At 42.6% G+C, this 15666-nt stretch overlaps 1 protein-coding gene across 41 annotated transcripts in view; it reads left to right on the forward strand.

Moving 5' to 3' along the window:
* Rbfox1 (RNA binding fox-1 homolog 1) overlaps window positions 1-15666 on the forward strand; it is a 1556838-nt gene that overhangs the window by 1398155 nt on the left and 143017 nt on the right. The gene's annotated exons all lie outside the window — the stretch shown is intronic.

Here is a 15666-nt window from a genome sequence, read left to right on the forward strand (position 1 = left end):
TCTCTCTCTCTCTCTCTCTCTCTCTCTCTGCCTCTCTCTCTCTGTCTCACACCACACACACACACACACGGGGGTGGGGTTTGTGGATACTCACTATGGTATATATGTGCAGGTCAGAGAACAACTTTGTGGCATTGATTCTCCCCTTTAGGGGATCTAGCTGAGGTTACTAGATTTACCGGGCAGTAAGTGCCTGTACCTCTTGAACCATCTCACTACCCCACTGGCTTGACATTTTATGTAAGTGCTCAGTATTTGAACTCAAGTCCTCATGCTTTCAGAGAAAGTTCTCTAATATACTGAGACACGCTAGCCCCCAAATACTTCAGTTTTAAACTGAAGTATCAGTTTAAAACATCGAGTCATTTCTAGAAGATTTCTTGAAGCTGTTACTTATTTAACATCTGCTGTTTGCTGGCCAGTTTCTAAGTGTCTGCAGTACTGTTTTCTCTTCTTGTCTTCTCTGATTTTACAAAGCTTGTGAATGTTTCCAGAATTTCATGGAGCAATTTCAGAAGACTGGGAAGCCTATGAGCTTTTGCCTAACACGAGGCTTTCAGTTGTGTTTTCCTTCCTTCCTGTTTATTGGCTGCTCTGGAAAAGCACAGAATGTGGAATCAGCTTGACATGCAGTTGAATTTATGTTAGCAGTGTCATGGGACTTGTCCTTGATACCCTGGGTTGTCTATTATCTTGGAAATTTACATTACTTGGGGCCTCAGAATGAGACTTCACTGAAAATAGAACCATTGAAATACATAATTGAATCAAATGAAATTATATTAGATTAGGGTACATCATAAATCCTCCCATCCATGTACTAACTAGGACCCACCCTGCTTAGCTTCCTATCACAGATGAAATGGAGTACATTTTGGGAACTGTAGCTATAGACATGAGTCCTAAATGTTATGAGTGATGCCTTTATCCAAATCCTATATAAAAACACAAGGCCAAGAAAGGTGGGGACTAATGTGATAAACCTATATGCAAGCAACTGCTGACATCTAGGAAGGGTCCCACAAAGACCCTTTCTTAGGGTCTTAGAAGTGAGCACAGTTTAGCCAACACCTTGCTTTTAACTTCTGGCCCTGGAACCATGTAAATATACCTCTCTTGTTTTGGTTTTGTTTTGATTTGATTTTTCTTTGATTTGTTTTTTTTTGAGACAGGGTCTCTCTATACAGCCCAAGTGAGCAGCCTATCAAGCACTGAGGTGCAAGCTATGGACCACCATCCCCACTCACCTGGCTTTTCCATTGCTTGGACACTAAGTCTATCATAATTTTTATGGACATTGTACAAAACCAACATCATCAGAGTTATTTTTTCTTATATTTGTTTGTTTTTCTTTGCTCCTGCTGCAACTTGCAATAATCCTGTTTGGTTACTCATTCCTGCCCACCAGCCATCGGAGGGTGTCAGAGCCATGTTGTATCTTGTTCATGGTCATTGTGTGCCTTGTTTAAATTCAGCAAAAAGGTGCTGATATAAGTAGAAATAAGGAAGGAAGACAGGGAGGGAAGGAAGGAAAGAAAGAAGGAATTAAAAAAGAAGAGAGGGAGGGATAGAGGGAAGAAGGGAAGGAAGGATGCTGAAAATTGGTGGGGAAGGGAGGAAAGGAAAGAAGGAAGGAGCTGTGCTGAGGATCAAGCAGGGTTAGATATTAAAAATGTATCAAACAATGTTGGCCAAAAGCAGACATACAAAACAAAAGCTATTATAATTACCATTCCAGGCAGGGTTGATATTTTTTTTCTAGGGCCCTTCTGAGAGCCAAGGTGAACTTGAATGTTTCTGTGGACATAGTTCAAGGATGTTACCATGGAGATTGACAAGTGAGAGCCCCACCCTCCCTTTCTAGAAACAGCAGTTGTCCTATGAGACAGGAAGCCCACCAGTGAGAGGCAGGACTCCGGCCGTGAAGAGTAGGGAGAGGGCATCATTTGCAGCCCCCCTGCTTGAGGCCAGGCCTCTGCCTTTGCTCTCTTCAGAAAGCTTTGATCTCTCCCTGTCCAACAGGCGCACATTAGTCGATAATTCTGGGAGACATCAAAACTCCAGCAGCAGCTGCCCTCTGCTCCCTGCAGCCTCCACAAGCTGCAAGTCATGTTAATAGGCCTCAGACAAGGTTGTTCTGGTTGAGGGGCTCAGGGTCCTACAACAGACTTTTCTCTTGAGTCCTGGCTCAGCCACCGCTAATGCCAGCTTCCAACCCAGTGAATTTAGAGTAAAGTCAATTGCCCTGAGTGACGCATTGACCTCAATGGAGTCTCCAAGGATGTGTGGCCATCTTGTTCACACTTGCCATTCTTTGCACAAATGGTAAACAACTGACAGAAAAGTAATGTCTACTCAGGAGCTGGGGGATGACCGTTGCTTAGCTGTCTTGACCCTGCAGCCATCAGCACGTCACCTGTGTGCTTGGAGTTCTGGGCTCTGTATCTGGGGACTAACACCTGGGGAACACAGCCTGGCATGCTGATCCTGGCAGGAGGCCTTTGTGAGGCATCAGGTACAAGTTATGTGTGGATCATTCAGAAGTATTAGAAACAAGGGACACAGCCCTCACCTGGATCTGTGACCCTTCAACACATTTGTAAAAATCTGTTATTGGTCCTGTAATAAGCACTGGGGATCAAGAGACAAACCCAGCCCCATAGAACATTCCAGGGATGTAAGTAACTAATCCTTAGTAAAGGAAAGGTACAGATCCCAGGTCAGCATTTATGGCAACTGTAGTCATTGTATCAGTTCATTGGCTGGGGCTTTTAATCCATAGATTCTGCAATAGTTTTTTTTTTTTTTTTTCAAGGCAAAGAAGAATTCAGATGTTTCTTGCTGTATTCTTTTGTGATTTAAAAAAAATTAAAAATGTATATGGAGCTTAAGCCAAAGCTCACTTAGCAGAGTGCCTGCCTAGCATGGGGTCCAGTCCACCAATTATGCAGTGATATGCTTCACCTGTAAGCAGAGCAGTCTACTAATGGAGGCAAAGGCTCAGGAAGGAGTTTACGGTCAAACTTGGTTACATAGGCAGTGAAACCTATTGCACGCAGAGAATAGTAATAGTAATATCTTTTGAAATTATTTTGTTGGTGATGGTGTATGTGTGCGTGTGTGTACGTGTATGTGTATGTATATGTGCACAAACGCATATGTATGCAAAGCTAGACATGTGGTTTTTCCTCCATCACTCTTGTCTTCACTTTTTGAGATGAGGTCCCTTATTGAACCTGAAGCTCACCAAATATAATAGGTTTCAGTGGCTGGCCAGAGCCAATGGGATCCTCCTGTCTTCCCCTTCCAGTGCAGAGATCACAGGACTGCCCCTTTCTGCTTGTTTTCTTAGGAGTGTTCTGGGAATTTAAATTCAGGTTCTCAGGCTCCTGTTAACACTTACTGACTGAGCCATCTTCCCAGCTTCCCTTAAATCTCCATCTCTTTCCCCCTCACACTCTCCTGCCCTGACTTAATGCTTCATTGTCTACTATTGTGTTAATTGGAAATACTCTGTTTACCAAAGCCTTTATACTTTGGCACTTAGGTTGCTTCTCATTTCTCACTGTAGCAAGCTCACGATGCCCATTGCCATTTTCTCAGATCTCTGAACAGTTCCATGATTATTTCTGCAAGAAAAGTCCCAAAAGTAGAACCAATGGGTCAAAGAATACAAATGCACATTAAAAAAAATCTTTTGGTAGTCAGATAAAACTTTAATCTCACCCTCTGGAAAAATTTAAACTTCCACTCACCTTCATGGTCTGCCTGGGCTCTCCTCTTACATCCCAACCAGGCATTATCTCAGAGAGATTTAAAATGCCCAAAGAAGTGCTAATGGCCTCTAAACAGTCCTACCTAAAACATGGGCTCCATATTGGCTTTCAGCTTGATAAATACTTTCTAATAAGGTCATAAATATCAGTGGTACCAAAGGTTAATGTAGTGTGCAGTGCTGTAAAATGCAGCAGTCTACCTGCTAGATCATAATGATGCATTGGAGCCTTCCACGGTGAAGTGTGACAGCTTACAAACTCGGCTCTGGAGTGGCCACTAAGTCAACAGTGCATAATTGTGTCAGTTGGCAATGTGGTCTTTGCAAATGCGATTTATTAAGTGAGCACCTTGCCTTTCATTAAATGCCAAAAAGAGGAAGGAGGGAGACAAAGAGGATAGGGAGGATTAGTGGGAAGAAGAGGGGGAGGAAGAGGAGGGGGACAGGAGGAAGTTGGAGAAAAGATGAGTGAGATGAGAGAAAGGATAAGTGAGAAGATGAGAATAAGAATAAAATGAAGGAATGAATAAGGGAGAGGGGAGAACAGAAAAAGGAGCAGAGGAAAAAAGCAGGATTAGAGGTTCTATTTGCAGCCCTTTGTGAGCTTAGGGGTGCTTAAGAGAATAATTTACTGAAGAGAAAACAAAGCAAGTCATCCTGTTCTTAGAAGAATTTCAAGTGAACCTGCTTTAGAGTTGGCAGTGCTAGAAGCAGACTGGAAGGAGACAGGAGGAGATAGGACAAGCAGCTGTAGCAGGAGACAGCAAGTGTGTTTAGAAACTTGATTTCTGAGTTATTGTGTGTTTTGGAGTTTGTGTCTTAGGAACCTGACTTCTTCCATTTTCTTTAATTTCTTTGTGTTTCTTTTCTATTCTTTTTCTTGTTTTCAGTTGGAAACGGGTGTTGTAATTCTTGATGTTTGTTCTTGGATGAGCTGGTTTGAAGTTACAAAACTGTAACTGTGATTAATGGCTGTATGGGTCTTTAAGCACAGAGTAGTATTTCCATCTAGGGGACAAAGAGAAGGGGTGACACTCCAGGTGCATGCCCATTTGGCTCAGATTCTCTGGTGATGAAACAAACTCCCAGAACTGTGGACAGACTTTACCAAAGCAGTTTTTATTTGCCTGCATCTGGTGCCAGGCCTGTCTTAGTTTTCTTTTAAAGAAAGCTCTGCAACCTAGAAGCAGACACCACGCCTGCACCGTGTGCACATTCTTCTCTCCACCTGGGACATGTTCTAAAACAGACTCTAGATGTCTTTACACAGATCCTTTAGTTATTAGGTTTTTAAACATTCAAATTTAGCATCATTAGGCAAGGGAGATGGTTCAGTAAGGTAGTCGCTGTGCAAGTGTGAGGATTTGGTTCAAATCCTAGAACTCTCTATTAAGAAGAAAAACTAGGTAGAAGAGTATAACAGGGTGGTATCCCAGAACTGAGGGAGAAAAGACAGGAGGATGTGTGGGGATTGAAGTCAGCCAGCCTAGCCTATTTTGCATGTTCTAGGTCATGGAGAGATCCTTTCTCAAAGAAAAAGGCATGCAGGTATTTCCTGAGGAATAATGATACCTGAAGTTGATGTGCAGTTGACACATAACCATACCACAAGCACACACGGACACACATACACACTCGGACATACACACATGCAAAACTAAATTAGACACTGAGTACAGGGTTGTAGACACAAACACCCTACCCCATACGCCCTTGACCATCTCATCTCAGGCCAACACCAGAGACAAAGGCAAATGATGGATGCAGTTCTGGTGAACAGAATGCTGAAGGGATGCAGACAGAAGTGTCTTCTTAGCTCTTTTCCTTTTCCTGCCTCTTCTCCGTCAGCCAAGAGAACACTGGACAAGCTAGTTTCTTCCACCTGTGGTTCAATCCTGTGTACTTCCAGTCGTCAGCTGCACTCCAAACTAGAGAAGAGCAGGCATGGGGTTTAAAGCCCAGTATCACCTTGGTGCTACCTATAAGTCCGGAATCCACTTCATGAATAAATTAGGAACTGGTATTCACCATTCATGTTCTGGATATCGAACAAGCACAAGGAGGATCCACCATCACAGAACATGCATGACAAGGGGTCAAAATGCTATTGCCAGCTGCTAGTCTGTCTGGTAGGAGGAGAGAGCTAGACAAGTGGTGTCCTGTGTGTCATTCAGAGAGGGCATAGGTAATCTGGTAAGATGGTTATTCACTGATAACTAAGAGGAAGATCAGGTTTGGAAAGCCAGGGAAGAAGTGGGGCTCCAGAGAAAAGGAACCCAAGATGCAAGGACTTTGATCTAGGAGATGAAAATACTCTAGCAATACTCAAGGGGTGAATATGGCCCCTCAAATTAGCACTTGTTGGGGACAGGGAGAATGCTTGGTGGAGAAAATACTTGCTGTATAACTGTGAGGACTTGAGATCCCCAGAGCCACATGGTAGAGTACATCTCTGATTCTTGTACTCCTAAAGTGAGATGGAAGGCAGTTACAGGAAAATCCCTAGAAGTTCCCAGAGCTGCCTGCCCAGTATATGCGGTAGCAGACAAGATTCCTACAAGGCAGACACGATTTCTGTCTGCCCTCCATATACATGTGACCACAGAAACACACAGGAACATATGTAAGAATATAGACACTCATCAGTGTAACAGGCCCTACTTGGGAACAACTGTGATGGCAGATGCGCACTTCTGAAGCCGAATCAGCAAAGATGTATTTCCACTTACAAGGTGAGGCCTAGATTGCCAAGATTTTATATAAAGTGCAACCAACTGGAAGTTACTGGAGAGTGCCTGAGCAGTAAGCGTGCCTATCTCTAGAACCGACCTCTGATCAGCTAAGGACAATCCCCCAGCCAGAGCAAGCTGGCCAATTCAGGAATTCCCATGTCCAAGTGAGATTGGATTACAATATAAATGCCTTCTTCCAGGATAGAGAGATGATGTTCCCAAGGCCCAGAGGGTGGACGTTATGATCTGAGAGCACTTCACGCATGTGTGGCAACCCAGCCACGTTGTCCCTTTGGATGTCTCCTACATTTTTAACGAGGAGCCTGGAGGCACTGTACAAATAAAATGGCCAAATTATTAAATTATCACTCTACAGAGCCTCTCATATTAGTCCTAATTAAATGATGCTTTTCATGGTAACAAACAGTGCTTAAGAAGGATTCTGATTTTTAAATCTGACCTAATAGAAGTCAAAAGGCTTAGAAATTTCTAGAATACAGTTTTCAGACATTGCTCAGAATTTTAACGTTCTCATTAAGTACAGTGACTGTGATTCACCCCAGCTCCAACAAGCTTACAACATTTCAATTTTTATCCATGAGGGAGCTACAAGCACTGGGTTTACAATACTGCCTTACACAACTTTCAAAGCTGCTTATTGGGCAATGGAAAGAAGACACAGTCAGTAAAGTACAGAGAAAGTCTGAGTACCTGAGTTCAGAAACTAAGTATCTGCTTAAAATATTGGTTGTGCCTGGAATCCTAGAGCTGGGGAGGTAGAGACAGGATGTTCCCTGTGGCTCATGGGCCAGGCAATCTTAATAAGTCAGTGATGTCCTGGTTTATAAGAGACCCCTTCTCAACAAATGAAATAGAGAGTGGCTGAGGAAAACACCTTATATCCACCTCCAGCCTCCAAATACACATAAACACAGGTGCTCCTACACATAAACATGCAAGCATCCCAGCATATGCAAGAAAAGTCTTTTCAGACATTGCATCATTATATGTGCCAAGAGGAGAAATATAGAAGATAGAACAGTTGCTTCCACAGTGCATAGAGATCGTTTCTAAGACACAGGACTCAGGCTAAGGTAGAAACAGGAGTGTGTGTGGAATAGTGGGTGGGGCCTGCCCCAAGGTGCTGAGAAAACAGTCACATCTGGGTCCAGTGAGCCCCAAACTGATCTTCAGGTCTTAGAAGAGAGTCCCCATCTCAAGCAGATGGAGACATCTGAGAATATGAGAGATGCTAAAAGGAACAAAAAAGCGTCCTGCATTGGAATGCTGTGACTGAGTGGAGATGAATGCTCTATACTATTGACCTGGCTCACAGGAACCTGGAAAGCATGGCCTTCCAAATCTGTATCCACTGACATCTTATTGATAAGTTGAAGGAAGACATGGTGATGCAGTTTACAGCAAAGACACCATATATATTGTGTGGGGGAAAGGATAAATGAATATATATGTGTGCAGATGCTTGGATATCTGTGTTAGCTCTTGGATGTCAGCCATGATTGTTTTTGTGAGACAGAGACTCTCGTTGGCCTGAGGCTCACTAAGTAGTCTAGTTTGGCTAGCCAAATGAGCCTCAGGAATCTACCTGAGTCCCCATTCTGAGTCCCAACACTGGGATTGCAAGTGCATGGTCCCATGCCCACGGTTTTTAAATTTAGGTTCTGGGGATGGAATTCAGATTCTCATGTTTTCACAGCACGAACCTTACTGCCTGAGCCATGTCCATAGATCTTGAGACTTTTTTCCCATTGCCAACATGTTTCTAGCTGTTGGGTAGGTTAAGTTTTGTGAAGATCCCCATCATTGTGAAGAACAGTCATTACTCGTCATCTACACTATGAAAGAGCTCTCCACATGCCTGCAACTGCAACTGTCCTGTTCTGGATCCAAATCTTTGTAATTGTTCCCAGACACCTCTGAGTCTGTGTTTGTTCTGAGTCTGTATCTTTCTTTTCCATAGTGGAATTTTACCTCATCCCAGAAGCACTTCTCTGCCTGTGAGGGCCTTGGCTGTCTCTACAGCTCCTTATATAACTTTAGGATCTTTGGCATTCCCACAGGGGAGAGGACTTCAGCTTCAGAAGGTCAAGACTAGAGATGATTTTTTTTTTCTTTCCAAAAGTATCCCCTGGAGCCCAAACTGTCCCTGAAGCTGCAGAGCTGAGCCTGCTGGGATAGCTGTAAGGTTTGATGGCCCCAGCCATCAGTGGGTCAGGGTTCATCCACTATGATGCATTTTTATGATAAAATCTGAGCCAAGCTCCAACTGGACTCTTAAATTGTACTGCAAAAGGGAAGACAAGATCCTCAGTGCACGACCTTGTGTGGAATACATCTCAAGCACCTGCAAGGCCTGCTCAGTAGTGGTGCTGCCTATTTATCACACCCCAGCCTTTGCTGATATATTCTCTGGCTAAACAAGTTCCAGAAGGAACAGACAGTGGGCTTCCTTTCCAGTTTCCTCTCTCCTCCCCATCCCCTCTGCCTCCCGTTTCCCTCTCGTACCTTTGCCTTCTTTATTCTCTCCTAACCCACGTCTCCATCTTCTTTCTCCCTGCCTTTGCTTCCTCTTTCCTTCTGTATTGCCTTCCTCCCTTCCCCTGGCCTGCACCTCCCTCCTTCTTCTCCTCCTCCTTCAGAGTTCCTTCTCTTCCCTTCATTTCCCTTCCATTCCACTCTTTTTGGTTCTTTTAACTTTCCAGAGTATGTGATTTTCAAGAATACATAAAATCTTCCGAGATCAATTAGCTGCACTAAGCCATGCTTTTAGACCTATAAGGCAGAGGCCCTTCTTAGCCCTGATGTGTACTCCACAAGATGAGGTAGGTCTATGTGCAGGATACATGGCTCAGATGAATAAGTTCAATTATTGCAGAAATGGGGGGATTCATTGCAGAGAACACTGTCTCATCAAACACCAAGATAGAGCTACACAATGCCCCCAGCTGCCTGGGTGTTCTTCAGTAAGACAGAGTTGGCTGACTTGTAAACTTAATCCTAGCCCAGTCTTGACAACACTATGAGTCAGGAAGTCTGTCTCTGGTTCCAAGAACTTATGAGACTTCAGGTAGGTGGTGATGTCCAACGTCAGCTGGGTCTAGGTTACGTGAAAGGTGCTCTCTGGGAGCTCAGATATACTGAGATGCTCTGAATGAGTGAGCAACTATGTGCTAAACACCACAGATAATGAATAGAAGAAACTGTAGTCCCAGCTACTTGAGAGGCTGAGAAGAGAAGGTCACTTGAGCTAGTGTGGGCAACATAGAGAAGTAATTTTCAAAACAAATGTAAAAAATTAACAGAAGGTTTTATTATCTCAGAGCTCTCAGTTTTAGTGGGCTGATGGGATAATTAGCAGATTGTCTTGACTTTCCTAGTATGATTTTTAAAAGTAGAGCCAAGAAGAGTCAGAGGGAAGTCAAAGGAACTCCCACATCACATGACGTGTTAGGCATCAATACATGGAAGGTCTAGAGAAACAATCTGGCACTTTTGCTTTTCCCCCACTGTCTAAACAGGCACCCAACACCTATAACTTAACCTATCCATAAGGGGAATGATCTCTGTCTCTGTCTCTACTCTCTGTCTCTGTCTCTCTCTCTGTCTGCCTCTCTGTTTCTCTCTCTCTTTCCTTATATATGTGTGTCTGTATGGGTGGGTGTGCATGTGGGTTTGGGTGTACATGCATGTGCATGTGTGGGTATGTATGTGCATATGTATGGATATTGAACAATCTGACTTTGTTCCCCCCAAATGCTTGACATCCAACATGTAATTTTTGCCATATTACCTCTATGTTCTACCCAGGTGGGATTATTAGTTCAAATAATTAAGAAAATAGAAATTGAAATTACTGGTTTATTAGGAGGAAGGAGTCACATAAATCCAAGGTGTTGGGACAATTAGCATTTTGGTAATAAAAGTCAAGTTGAACACAAAGGAAATAAAGTACTATTGGTTATTTAGTAGTTACATAGTCTTAAGTGTTTGCAAAATGCCTCATAATTGTTTCTGACCATTTCTCTTGGTGTAATTCTGATAAAAGGCATTGCTGTTCTTGTGGGGAGTGGGAGGAGAATGTGTGGGAACCTACTCAATTACAGTTCCCGTCGTCTTCCTAGGCTTTGGCTTATAATGGGTATTCAAGTACAGAAAGGAAACACACAGACATCTTGCTAAGGCATAAGCCATTTTAACTTCTTCCTCTGCTGAAAGCTTTCTAGAGACTCTCATTTCTGTCAGAGAAAAAGCCAGAATCCTAGAACTGCAACCTGAGATCATAGGTTGGATTCTGGGATGGAAGGAAAGACATCCATATAGATGTTCAGGATATATGAACAAACATAGAGATTGGTTAATGAAAGCAGAACCAGTTCACCATGTTTGTTTTGGTTAGTATTCATTTTAGGGGCAACATCAGTGTTAGCAGGAAGCTGGGCAGTGGTATTCTCAGCCTCGGGAAAAGGGTCAACATCAGTGTTAGCAGAAGGCTGGACAGTGGTATTCTGAGACTTCAGTGTTAGCAGGAGGCTGGGCAGTGGTATTCTGAGACTTCAGTGTTAGCAGGAGGCTGGGCAGTGGTATTCTGAGACTTGGGAAAAGGTCAAGTCCAGAGGTGCTTGTAGCATAAGTGTGAAGGTTTAACCTTGACTCCAGGGTCCACACAAAAAGCAGGGGTATGTGGACATGCGCTTGTGATCCCAGTGCCTCCCAGGGAGGCAGAGACCAGCAGGCTCTGTGTGCCCCAAGCTAGCCAGTCAGCCTGACCTACCCAGTAAGTTCCCAGCTAGTAAGAAACTGCCACAAAGGAAGAGAACAGCATTCCGAAGATAACTCCTGAGGTTGTCCTCTAGCATCTCAACACATCTGTACACATGTGCATTCACACACACACACACACACACACACACACACACACACAGAGGGCAATTTCTTTGCAACTTTTCCATAAACCTAAAACCATTCTAACAGTGCAAAAAAATGGTTTTAAAGACCCAAATTTCTGCAAAAGGCAACATGACCTGGTTCTGTTCAATCTTTTTACCTCTGGCCCCATGCCAGAGCCTATTTCCTATTCCCTCTCCATGTCTGCCTCTTTTCTTGGCATATTCTGAACCCAGATCCTTAGCATATCAGTTCCTGTGACTTGATTGGACTTTCATTATAAATGTCCTCTTCTCCAGTGCTTTCCAGTGTAAATTTTAAGCCCAGCCAACACTCATTGTTTTCTCCCTTTGGCTACTACCTGTTCCACTGTGTATTTCAGTCACCACGCTAGAACTTACCTAGATTTCTAGTTCCTTAGGACAAGGATCTTTTAATGTTCTGTTCTATGATTCACTTGTACAACCTAGAATTGAACCTAGCACATACTTGATGGATACATGTAGAGACTAAATACTAAATTCCAAACTGTAGGGTAATTGTGACACTTGGTTGCTTTGGTGGCTGGAGTATTCTGCAAATACTTAAGTGAGGTAGATTTTTGTGTCAGTGCCATAGTAACCTAAAATATAAGTATTCACTTCTCTGTCTGTATGTGAGTGTGTGAATATAAGTATACATGTGTGGGTGTCTGTATGTGTGTACTCTTACATGTATGCATGCATCTGAGGGTGAGAAACAATGTTGGTTGCAATTTCTCAATGGCATCCACCTTGGTTTGGGGCTTTGGTTTTTTATTTGTCTGTCTGTTTGAATTGTTTAGATTTACTTTAGAGACAGTACCTCTCATAGGCCTGGAGCTCATTGCCTTGGCTAGAGTGTCTTCAGTGAATCCCAGGGATCCATCAGTACCAACATTATAAGTACACATATGTTATCTGCATCTTTATTTTATTGTTGCTTGCTTGTTTGTTTCACAAATATGGATTCTAGATTTCCAACTTGAATCCTTGCAATTGAAGGCAGGTAGTTTAAGCACTGAGCCATCTCTGTAGTCTCCAAATGAAAACATTATTGCCACCATTGATGCATCAAAGATAAGGCTTGAGCTTTGCCCAAGGTCGCACAGGTCCCCAGTCAAATTAAACAGCCCTGGATCTCTGGGTACCATATTCATTATGATGTCCTATATACCAGCCTCACACTCCTTCTTCTTTTCATTAAAGCTGTTGCAGGTCACAAATAACTTTAGTCAGAATAGTGCAGCTCATCAAGATTAAGGTTTGGGGCTTCTTCTTTCCCTCAGTATCCTAGGCAACTCAGGAGCACTGGCAGTTCTTCACAGTTCAAGCAACAGAAACTTTGGCCTTGAGTTTCTCCTGCCTGAGTCTGCTTCCAAGTCCTATCATCTCCTACAAATAGTTTTCTCACTAGAAGACTTATATTAGGGAGGCATAAATGGCTTAGAAATGTTAACCCTTAACTGTAGAACCCACTATCCTCCTTCCTAGCTTTGTGAGCCTCTTCCAAGCTTGTTTCTTTCCTTTGAATTGGATACAGATGTTGCATCACTTAACATCATCGTCCTCAGTGATGGTAGCAGAACTCTGAAAAAAAAAAAAACAATTGACATCTCTTTGGTGTCATTTCTCCTTCCACATCATCAATGTGCACAGAGTTAAGAATTGCATGCAGTGGTCTTTTCCCAGTGCACATAAGCGTTAGGAGTTGTGTGCAGTAGTCCCTCCTCCTGCCTTATATGGGATCTGAGGGTGAAGCCCAGCTTACTGGGCTTACCCACTGAGCCTTCTTGTCAGACCTCTACATTTTATTTTAAGACAGGCCCTTAGTAGCTCTACTAGCTTTGAATTTCTTTTGTATTTCAAGGTGGTCTTGAACTGGGTATATTCCTGCTTCAACTTCTTCATAGTGTAGGGCACTGTGTAGAATGTTTACCAAGTAGACAGGAAGCAAAATAAAATATAAGTTTGGCCTGGTGGTTCAGGATTGGAATCTCAGCTAGCAATTACTGAAATATAGAAAGATAATTGTAATATGGTGAGTTTTCGATATTCAAGACCTTTAAGCGTCTGTCTGTGTCTGGGCCTGACATACATACATGTTTTGTAAATGTATACATGTGACCTCGTATGTGTATGTGTAGAGGTGTGATGCATATGAAGACCAGAAGTCAACTTCTAGTGTCTTCCTCAATTGCTTTCAGTCTTACTTTTTGACATAGGATCTTTCATTGAATCTAAAACTCATTTGTTTTACTAGGCCATCTGTCCAGTGAGAAACCTTTCTTTCTCTGCCTTTCCCTAGCTAGGATTACAGCATATGCTGTGATCTGACTTTTATATGGATTTTAGGGATTCAAACATGGGTCCTCATGCTTGCATGACAAGCACTATAACAACTGAGCCCTCTCCTCAGCCCTTCACAACCTTTATATGAATTACCTTTTATTAAAGGTTATGTCTAGAGCAAACTCTCACAGTTCCTGGTGTTTGGACTTTGACAATCCACTGTAGCTCATGTACATGTACTAATATTTCATCATAGGCCCCAGCCTCAAAGCCAATTCAACACGGACACAGACACACACACAGACACACACACACACACACACACTCAGAGAGAGAGAGAGAGAGAGAGAGAGAGAGAGAGAGAGAGAGAGAGAGAGAGAGAGAGAGAGAGAGAGAGAGAGAGAGAAAGAGAGAGAAAGGCATTACCAGAGATCTGTACTCTTAATTTCTTAGCACTCTGAGGACTCTGGTCCACAGACAAATGTCAGAGCCAATCTTATAGTAAAATCCTCTTAAAAAGGCATTGAGAAAAGGACATAGAGCTACATCTAAGATAAGCATATAGTAATGTGGGAAGATCTTCATCTCAGGTACATGCTCTAGACTGTTATGTTAAATGTGTTTCACTGTTACTCTTTTTGAATAGAATTTTTTCCTTCCTCTCATTTTCAAAAGTGAATAAAATTATTCCAACTTTTATATTTTATCATTCAGTGGGGAGTGGCTGTCACCTACTTAAGAAGGCAGTAATCCCATTTCCTGCTGGCAGCCTAGAAGAGCAGTTCAGAGACCTTTCCTGAACAATTTAGGCAAAGATAAAATGTTGGGAAAAGCAGAAGGTGGAGGCTGCGTGGGAAAGCTAGCTTAGTCTAAAATTCGGTATAAAGTACAGAAACACTGAATTACCAGAGTAGCAAATTCCCCACCGCAGTGTTCTGTCTGCTGAGAAGTATAGCTTTACACCTGCACTGCAATCCATGCACCTACATTTCTCCAATCTTATTCCCATAGAAACTAGGGCAGTCCAAGATCTGTAAGGAAGGTGTGCACAATTCCAAATAGTGAAGCCATTCAAAATGCCTCCTACCTCCAGCTGCTATCCTGTCACCTTCAAAATAGAATCACTTTCTGAAAAGAAGTTTTATTTTGGGAAAAATTGTCTTCCAAGGGCAATCTAGGAATGCACAAACAATACAAGATCTCAAAGATCCATCCCAAGGCTTAGAATCTGTCCCCCATATTGGTTTTCCCTTAAAAGTGGATGTAGAATGCTGTTAAGAATAGATATCTTTAGTCAATCATGTCCATTAAATTACCAACTTTCCCCTTGCCATTTATCCTGGGGAGCCAGTGATCAATCATTAATCTTTGAATAGTGTTGGCTAAATAAAAAAGTGATTGCTATACAAATATGTGGACCTAAGTTTAGAACCCACTTAAGAAGGTACAGATGGTAGTAGTACATACCTAGAATCCCAAAGCTAAAGAGATGGCAGCATAAGAATTCTCAGGTTTTGTTGGACAAATTCTTGAGTTTCAGATTCAATGATAGAGAGAAGTGGTTAGGGAAGACAGATACTTTTAGCCTTTATATGCATAATATACATATATTCACACACACACACACACACATACACACACACACACACAAACACACACACACACACACACATAATCTATGAATGAGTGAATTCCCAAATAGCTAACTACAGCTATGAGATGTAGTGCATGGAAAGATGTTATGCCAGGGAGCTGAAACTTCCCCCACACACCCATGTGCTTGAGCACTTGGTCTCATCTGGTGATGCAGATTTGAGAGCTTGTTAAACCTTTGGGAAATAGACCATTGCTGGAGGAAGTGGGTTGCATAGAAGATGTCCATGCAGTTGATAAACCAACCCTGATTCCAAATCTCTGTCTGCAGCCTATGTTGAAGTAGCGAGGG

The sequence above is a fragment of the Mastomys coucha genome, unplaced genomic scaffold (assembly GCF_008632895.1).
Source record: "Mastomys coucha isolate ucsf_1 unplaced genomic scaffold, UCSF_Mcou_1 pScaffold12, whole genome shotgun sequence".
NCBI classification, from domain to species: domain Eukaryota; kingdom Metazoa; phylum Chordata; class Mammalia; order Rodentia; family Muridae; genus Mastomys; species Mastomys coucha.